Source organism: Arachis duranensis, chromosome 5 (assembly GCF_000817695.3).
Source record: "Arachis duranensis cultivar V14167 chromosome 5, aradu.V14167.gnm2.J7QH, whole genome shotgun sequence".
Taxonomy (NCBI): Eukaryota; Viridiplantae; Streptophyta; class Magnoliopsida; order Fabales; family Fabaceae; genus Arachis; species Arachis duranensis.
Window position 1 is genome coordinate 92,235,342 of NC_029776.3, and position 9,364 is coordinate 92,244,705.

At 35.1% G+C, this 9,364-nt stretch overlaps 1 pseudogene; it reads left to right on the forward strand.

The window, feature by feature from the left end:
* The first annotated feature begins 901 nt into the window (after positions 1-901).
* LOC110281590 (LEAF RUST 10 DISEASE-RESISTANCE LOCUS RECEPTOR-LIKE PROTEIN KINASE-like 2.4) overlaps positions 902-9,364 on the forward strand; it is a 22,074-nt pseudogene continuing 13,611 nt past the window's right edge.

Genomic DNA, 9,364 nt, shown 5'->3' on the forward strand with positions numbered 1-9,364 from the left:
GCGTTGAACATTTCCACTGAGAGGATGGGAGGTAGCCACTGACAACGGTGAAACCCTTGCATACAGCTTGCCATGGAAGGAGCCTTGCGTGTTTAAAGAAGAAGACAGTAGGAAAGCAGAGATTCAGAAGATGGAGCATCTCCAAAACCTCAACCTATTCTCCATCACTGCAATTCAAGTACCTGTTTTATGTTCTTTTGCTTTTTACAATCAATCCTGATAATTTCTGATATCCTGACTAAGATTCACAAGATAACCATAGCTTGCTTCAAGCCGACAATCTCCGTGGGATCGACCCTTACTCACGTAAGGTATTACTTGGACGACCCAGTGCACTTGCTGGTTAGTTGTGCGGGGTTGCAAAAGTGTGATTGCAATTTCGTGCACCACGGTGGCGATGGTGGTGGCTATTAGGGTTCCTGAGAGGATGAGAGGGTGAGAGTTGAGACTGAGATACTGAGATAGTGAGATGAGGATTGGGACCGAATTAGCCATTAGGGTTCGTGGCTTCTGCGTAGCCCCTTTCTTTTTTCTTCAAAACGACGCCGTTTTGAAGTTTAATATGCAAACCAATAAACCGTAAAAAATCGGCCGGTTCTCCCAGTTCACCGGTTAACCGCCAGTTCGATCGGTTTTTTCACCGGTTTTCTGCCAGACAGTTTCTGACCTTACCCGGACCGGTTAGGTGATCGGTTCCCGATTTTTTCAGTTGAACCGACCGGTCCGGTTTGGTTTTCAGAACCATGAATTAAACTCAATAAATTAAATGCAAATTTACTAGGAAAAGATAGGGAAGATGCTCACGCATCAGCACCCTCACTCGGAAAGAAAGAAGAAAACAGAGAAGAGAGAGTAAGTAAACGAGGGTGAAGGAAGGGAGGAAGGAGGGAAAGGCACCGCCATGTTTGGTCCGCCGTGTCCACACCGCTTCGTCATCGTCGTGTCTGGTCCATCGCGTCCGCACCGCTTCGTTGTCGTCGCAAAGCATCTGTTCGGCCCTTGTTCGCGAAGCTTCCGCCTTTGTTTTGCCGAGCTTCTGCCTCTGTTTTGCCGTGCATCCACCGCCGTTTCACCGAGCAGTGCATCCGCCGCCGTTTTGCCATGCTTCTGCCGCTTCTTCAACCATTGTCTTCCAGCCTCTGCTCAGCCTCGATTCCGTCACGTGTTCGAGCCTCTGTTCAGTATCCGTTCGAATCTTGTATATTTGCCAAAGGTAACAAATTGATGTATTTGTATTGTATTACTGGGATCACTAGTTCTTCTAATTGATTGTTAGAGTAATTAATTGATGAATGTTGTATTTGCATCGTGCAATATTTGACTTATTTGATTATCTAGAATGGATGTTTTGCTCTTTCTATTTTTGGTTTAATAAATTGTTTTACTTTCTTCATTTAGTATACACTCCCATTTGTGTCTGTTGATTTGCAAATGATGGCTAGTGCTTCCAAGACGACTGCTATTGGGCTTGAAAAAGAACTAATGGCTTTGATAACTACTAATCAGATACATGTGCAATTTTTTATCCTTTCTTCATTTGCCTCAACACTCAAGTGTATGTTTGGTTGAGGGGTAAAAATGAGATGTAAATTTATGTGAATTAGTTTTATATGTAAAATACAGGTGCGGTTTTATCCTCGCTTTTTACACATCAAAGAAATTTTCATGGGGATTAATTCGATACATGTGTTCTTTTTCCTCTCCTTTTTTACACCTCAAATTAGTCAAACTACTAAGATTTTGGAAGATAACTTTGAGTCATTAAAGCCTACAATTATAACATAACTGATATTTACATTGCTTCATTGCGGGCTCGAGTTGATTCACACAACAAAATTTTGTATGCAAGGCACGCAGATTAAAGGAATGCCACCTTTCAAAGGGTTCTTGAAACAGGAAGGGTACTTGATAGGGATGTTAGGTCCATGTTGCTGATAACAAATCTTATCAAGTATGACTATAATGCTAGATCATTAAGCAGGAAACTATGATTGTGAATTGATGGTAATAGAACCATGGTTGTATGCAGTGGTCAGTTAATAATGGACCAATGGGTTGAATTTATATTCAAGAATAGTCAAACTTTGATTTGTGTCATTATGTCATTTTGATTTAGGTAGTTCTTTATGATTCCTTGATTTAGGATTTAATCTTTATATTCATTGATGCCGGTGCTGTCGAATTAAATTGGATTTAAGCTTTATAGTGTGTTTGGATGACTGCATCTCTACCTCTCTAGTCTCTCTGGCTCACTGCTGCTCTTCTCCTTCCCTTAGCTGCCAGTTCAAGTAAGGATCTCCCCTTTATCCTCTTCATTTCAGTGTTCAATATCTTGTATTTGTATTATATCATTTTTTTCTTTATATGTTGAAGGTATCCCTTCTGATAGCAAAAGAAGGGAAATGGCTTGTATCCTTTTTCTGTAGATGCACTTCTTTAAGATTCAATTTGTTATTTACTTTTATTTTATGAGCTTTTCTTTAGTTTTAATTCAGTTTTTAATTACATTTTACTTGTGTCATGATTGTTAAATGACAAATGTTCTATTATTTGGTTTGATAACTTTGGTTGTGTATTAGCTGAGAAATAAGTAATGAATTGGTTGTTATTGCTAGAACCGTAGACGGTAGAAATATCTAAGTTTTAGGGGAGGTTTTGTCAAAATTTTTATTTTTGAATAAACTTAATGGGAAAAATTATAATTGGTGTTATATCTTATTTTTAATTTTCTGTTTCAGTTTTTCTCATTTATAGGAGTGCTAAAATGGTGATAACATGCTACCTAAAGGACTAAAGAATATTTTGATTTATAGAGATACTAATCTATGTTAGACTTTTAACTTTTGATTGAACTTGTGTGAGAAATATAACTTGTAGAACTAATCAATGTGGACATTAATGCTATTTTGTTTTAAAACAATTTTAGTTAAATGAAGTATGTTTGAATTATCTATGTTTTTATATATTATATAAATGTTTGACTTGCTCAATAAAATAGTTAATATATCAATTAATTAAAAAATAATTTGGTAAATTATGTATGTAATTTGTATTAAAAAATTAATATAAAATAAATATTGTGCTTTTGTAACTAAAGAAAATAAAATGTTACAAATAAAATTATATTTTGTAACAAAATTTTATGATAGAAAAAAATATATTGTCACCAAAAATATTTTGAAGATTAAAATTTGTTATCACTTTTGTAACAAATTTTGATTTCTGTACCAAAAAAATTTGTTACAAAATATTGTTTTGAAATGTAACAGTTTCATTTTTTGTTACAAATACTTTTTGTAACGGGACATACTGCAACGGCCCCTTTTTTTTGTTACAAATTCCTTTTGATTCAAATTTTTGAATTTTCGTAACAATTTTTTTTGTTACAAATATTCTTTTTTCTTGTAGTGAAGGAGTTTCCAAATGTTGGTAGGAAGTTTTCTAAACGCGATAGAAAGCAATAAGTCCATAAAGACATGACAATCATGACTCTTCAACCTAGCAAGCCTACCCTGTGACACGTTTGCACACCTACCTAAGTTAGAGGCATAACCATCGGAAAATCTCAATTCCTTAATCCACCTACAAACATCTTATCTCCGGTTTCTTGTTAGAGCGAACACCGTCTTTGGTTTAGCCCACCAGGTGTTCTCAAGTCTCTTTATGTTCAGATCTAGCCACCTGTAAATGTCCATCAAGTCTAACCTTGCCTTATCATTATCCTTGGTTCACTCATCGTCCATTACCGTGTGCATGATATTATCAAACAAGTTTTTTTAATGTGCATCACGTCAAGACGACGACGAACCAAGTTGTCTTTTCAATATGGCAACTCTCAAAATATACTCTGTTTTGTCCAATTATGCTTAGTGCCATATCCCGAAGGTTTCAACCGTACCCTATTATCGACGATCCTTGGGATTCTACCGACACGATGCCAAATCTGCAAACCACTCAACCTCATGGGTGCCTCTTCTTGTTTAGTTTTATTATTCCTAAATAAGTCCTTGTTGTTCCAAAAAGGATGATCAATGTCGAGGAACCTTCGATAACAAACCACGAATTCTTACCCTCGTTTGTCAGGTAGAATGCCATTGTATCCTCTGTATAATAGACATGACAATCAAACCACGAATTCTTACCCCCCATTTGTCATCCACTTCTCCGTCTTTTGTCCACATCCAATACCCATCCTTGAACCCGTTACGGTTGAAGTAAAGTGTTATATCAAAGCATATTAATATATGATTTCATAAAATTAGAGAATTAATAAATGAGAAAGAAGTATTAATTGAATATTCAGTTCAAGAATAAGTTGCAAATATCTTTACAAAATCATAGAAGTTGAACTATTTTACAAATTCAAAAAATGCTCGAAATACTTAATTCTATGAATTTGATTCAAGAGAGTGATAATGTTTACAAACTAAATCAAATTTGAGTTGAAGTAATCACTACCGTACCTCTAAGAATTTTAAATTAATCAAGCCTTTACCAATAGGAATTAAAAATTAAAGATCTTTGACCAGTCATAGGTATTGCTTAGTTATTAACACAAGCCTATAAACTACAACCAATTAGACTGTATAAACTTTTAGACTTATTGATAAATAAAATTCTCAAAATAGCAAAAGTTATGCTATATGTTATTTGAAAACAAAATTAAAGGGATCGGAGTACCTTTCAATTGGTCGTCTAACACTTAGGGGTATTTGCAGTGCGATTTGGATCGGTTTTGAATAAAAAATTCATTCAATCCAAACACTAATTTTATTTGTGGTGCGGTTTGGATTGGATAATTTTTTTAAAGAATTCAATATAATCCAATCCAATTTCAAGTGCTTTGGATTTGCAGTTTTATAAATTAAAAAAATTTAATATATATAACAAGTCTCAACATCAAATTTTAAATAACCAATAATGACATAACAAGTCTCAAAAATATCTTGACAAACTAACAACAACATAACAATAGAAATAAAATTATAAATTAGTTAAAATAAATAAATAAATCTCATTTTGGTCCTAAAATATTTATTAAACAATAATAATACATGAATAATATAAAAATGTATAACAAATTGAACATATTACAAGTAAAATTATAAATATAATAATAAAACAATAATATTATAGCACATTGTGCGGTTTAGATTGGATCTGATTGGTTTTGATAAGTAGATCTGAAATCCAATTCGATCCATGTGTTTAGTAAAAAATAGAATCCAATCAAATTCAAATTAGTACGGTTTTAATCGATTTTCGCTTTAGATTGGATTAGATTAGATAAGCGGTTTAATTTGAATCGATTTGGATTTAAACACCCCCACTAACACTAGGGGAGACTTTAACATTCACATCATAATCAGAGTCGTCATTATCATCCTTAGTTTGTTTTTGTTTTTTTTCCTTGTCTTGCTTCTCTTTTGACTCCTCTTCTTCTTTAAAATAGAAAGGAGATGAATTTGTAATGAAAGGACGTGATGACAATGCCTTTTCTTTGTTCTTTTTCTTGAGATTCTCAATAATTCTTGATTTTATACTTCAAGAATATAGAAACTCACTCAAAGTTATTTAATTAAATATGATTATTCACGTGAAGATATCTTCACGTAAAAGTAATAGTAAAAAATTATTACATAGTTACTCAATTAATATTTCTTAAATCGCATTGAATTGAAATATATTTGATATATACTAGCTTCTTTTTTTACCATACTTGGCATCAAACTCATTAATGTAATCACACACATGTTCGAGGCTCTCCAAAGTCTCCCAAGTGTTTGATACGTCCTCTCATCCGGTCCTATTTATATTTTACGAGATATATATATGAAATAGCCATTTGATAATGTAAGTCATCAAAAGCAATAAACAATAACAATCTAAGTAGAGAAAAGAACAAATAGGTCCTTGACCTTTTATCCTGCGGATATTGAAGTTCCTGAAGATTGAAAAATACATTTAAGTCCCTGATTTTATAAAAATATGGATACCTGGATCTATCCTTTCATCTGTATTTGCGAAGTGTAACAGAGATGTCTGACGTGGATACCATTCTGTAGACGTAGCTATTACAGTATCCCACGTGGATGGTATAAAAAGGTAACGGGACATAAAAGCCCCCAATGCTCAAACAATGTCGTTTGAGTCATCACCCTTTCCAAGCTCGTTCCTTTGGTTTTCTGTATTCCCTATGACTCTAAAGCAGTACTATTCCAGTAAGAGAAATCACAGCAAAATGTAACAAAACCCCAAGAATTCTAATTAGAAACTCTCCGAAGATTCTCCCAAATGAGTTCCCAAAAACCAAAGCAAGAACCAATTTTGCCAACCCTAACTCAGAAATTGAGAAATTGAAAATAAAGAACAAGGTAGAAGGCACAACACTAACTCAGAAAGAAATGCAGAATCAACCCTAATTCCTAACTACTAACACTATTGGAGCAGCTATGGGATCTGTTGAAGACGAAGGTTATACGGTGTTCTCATCGTTCTTAGTGCCTAAATGGTGTCCTTGTCAGGGGAAGAAGAAGCAGATGAGGTGCAGCTCACCGTTTATGGAAAGAAACGCAGCACGTCCATGGAGTTTCTGATAAAGAAGAGCCAATGGAGGTGTTTTCTCTTTGCAACAGAGGTGGCGGCAATGAGCTCGGAAGATGGTGGCGGCAATGTTGAGGGAGAATAGTGTGGGCTACGGTTGCAAAGAAGACGACTGCAGCAATGTGAGGAACCATGGGTTGAAAGGGAGAATGAGTGATGAAAGTGCTATGTCGTTTGGGGGGTTTAGGGACTTTAGAGTTTTTTGTTTGTTTTGATAAATGGGGGGCACAAAAGAAGAAGCTTGGGCTATCTTTTTTTTAGGCAGAAAGTGTGAGTCTGGCTTTTGATCTTTGATGAGCGGATAATTTATACTCTTTTTGGCATTGTTTTTAGAATGTTTTTAGTATGTTTTAGTTAGTTTTTAGTATATTTTTATTAGTTTTTAGTTAAAATTCACTTTTCTGGACTTTACTATGAGTTTGTGTGTTTTTCTGTGATTTCAGGTATTTTCTGGCTGAAATTAAGGGACTTGAGCAAAAATCTGATTCAGAGACTGAAAAGGACTACAGATGCTGTTGGATTCTTGTAGAACCTATGCACAATTACTCAAGAGGGGGGGTGAATTGAGTATTGCAACAACAATGAATCTTTTTGCGAAAGTTAAAACCAATATACAAAAGTGTTATTGTACTAGTATTTTTCCAAGAGCTTAACTCAATTGCTAAGCATTTATAAGGAGATTTTACTTTCCAATAGACACCAACTCAAATAAATTGATCAAGCTTTTCACCAATCGGACTTAAGCTACTCCTTAAGTACTTACGAAGCTACTTTTCGATCACAATTTATTTGCTCAAAGGTAAAAGACAATAATATTGAAGAGATGAGTTTGGAGAGATGCAAACGCTATTTAGAGTGGTTCGGCACAATCCTTGTCCTACGTCCACTTTCTTTCTCAATCGCAATTGAGAAGTTCCACTATTCCCAAGCTTCAAGGTGCTCGCGCAAAACCTTTTACAAACCGAGTCCTTAGTTTCTAACACCTCACGGTATATGATCACCACTAGTATACTAACCCACTCCACTTAGAGATACCTTCTCTAAGATTTGCCTTGAGTACTTAGTATACCTCTATGGTATCCTCACCGACCATAGTGTTTATAACTCTTGACTCAACCTTGGAGATCACACTCCAATTTACAAAGTGAACAAGAAAACAATTCTCAAAGAATTGTTGAGATGAAATGAGTACTCTCTAGAAGAGTGTATGATTACAAGTTTAGCACTATTGAACCAATTGATATTGCTCTCACAAATTGTGTATTATATCACTTTAAAAACTTTTTGTCAAAACTAGCCGTTTTTTTATGTTTTTGAATTATTTGCATCGATGCATAACACTTTGCATCGATGCAAATGTGTCTTTGAAGTTGAAATTTGAATTTTCAGCTAGGTTGCATGGATGCAAACATCTTTGCATCGATGCAACAAGTCGTTGCATGCTTTGCATCGATGCAAGATGAGTGTGCATCGATGCAAACCTTAAAGAATGGCTTAAAATCACTTCAAAATACTTAGGATTGATCTCAAACTTGTTGGAGTCAATTCCTATGCTTTTGTACCTTTGAAAACAAGTTTTAAACCATTTGGCTAGCATCGAATTGCAAGATGTGCGTATGATATGATAATCAAAACATTTTGTGAGTGTGTGTTGAGAGATTTAGCAATTGGTTCTTAACAAGAAGTTACCTAAGTCCTAAGACACTATACTTGTCTTCAAATGTTGTGGACTTGAGTTTCTTGTTGTTGTTGTGTTGCTTTCAACTCTTCATTCCTCAACGTTGAATGTTGGTTGATCTTTCAACATGCTTGTTCATTCAAGTTGTTTGTTGGTTTGTCTTTCATGTCGATTTTTGGTTTGTCATTCATCAAAACCTACGAATACAAACTTCGCATACAAGCAACATGATTTACAATTCTGACCTCCCTGCACTCGAAGTGGATTTTCTGGAGCTACAGAAGCCCACTTGGGTGAAGTAGGTTAAAATGATGGGATAGTGATTTTGGTGAATTATGGTAAAGTGTCAATGTGTGAGTTGAGGAGGCTTGATGTTGAATTTGATATATTTTTATTGATTTCAAAAAAAAAAGGGATGAAATTGGCATGTTTTGATTGATTTTGAAAAGAGTTGAAAATGGCTTGTTTTGAAAATGGCACTTTGTGGTTTTGTATGAAAAATATGGTTTTTGGGCATACTTTGACGGGACATAACTTGGACTACGGATCTCTGTTTTGTGCCAAATCTGTTTAATGAGTTAAGTAGGAGCGAATATGGTTGGAATATTTGGCAATTGGAATTTGATGATTTAAATATGATTTTTGGATTCAGTGAATTTTTCCGAGTCGGAAGACATAGTTTTCTGCGTAAAAGCGCGCAGTGGAATCTTGACCGGCAGTACCGGCTGAGACCTGTCTGGTACTGCAGCTGAGAAAATTGATTATGAGTAAATAAGATTAAGAAATGAGGAATTATAATTAGGGGAGGTAGAAATATTTGAAGTGCGATTTAGAGCGCTAATCTTAAAGGCTTTGGTCCAAAATTGGGCCAACGGACAAAAATAAGTGAACTGGGTCTAAGTGGGCCCAAGACCCAACATATATAAACATTAGTTATGAGCATTTCAGCTCATTTTACCCTAAAAAGAAGGGTTGGGGCGCTGAATTAAGAAGAGAGAAGAGAAGAGAGAAAACCTAACTCTCTTTGATCTTCAAACCACCATAACTTGAGCTACGGAGCTCCGATTGACGAGCCGTTTATGG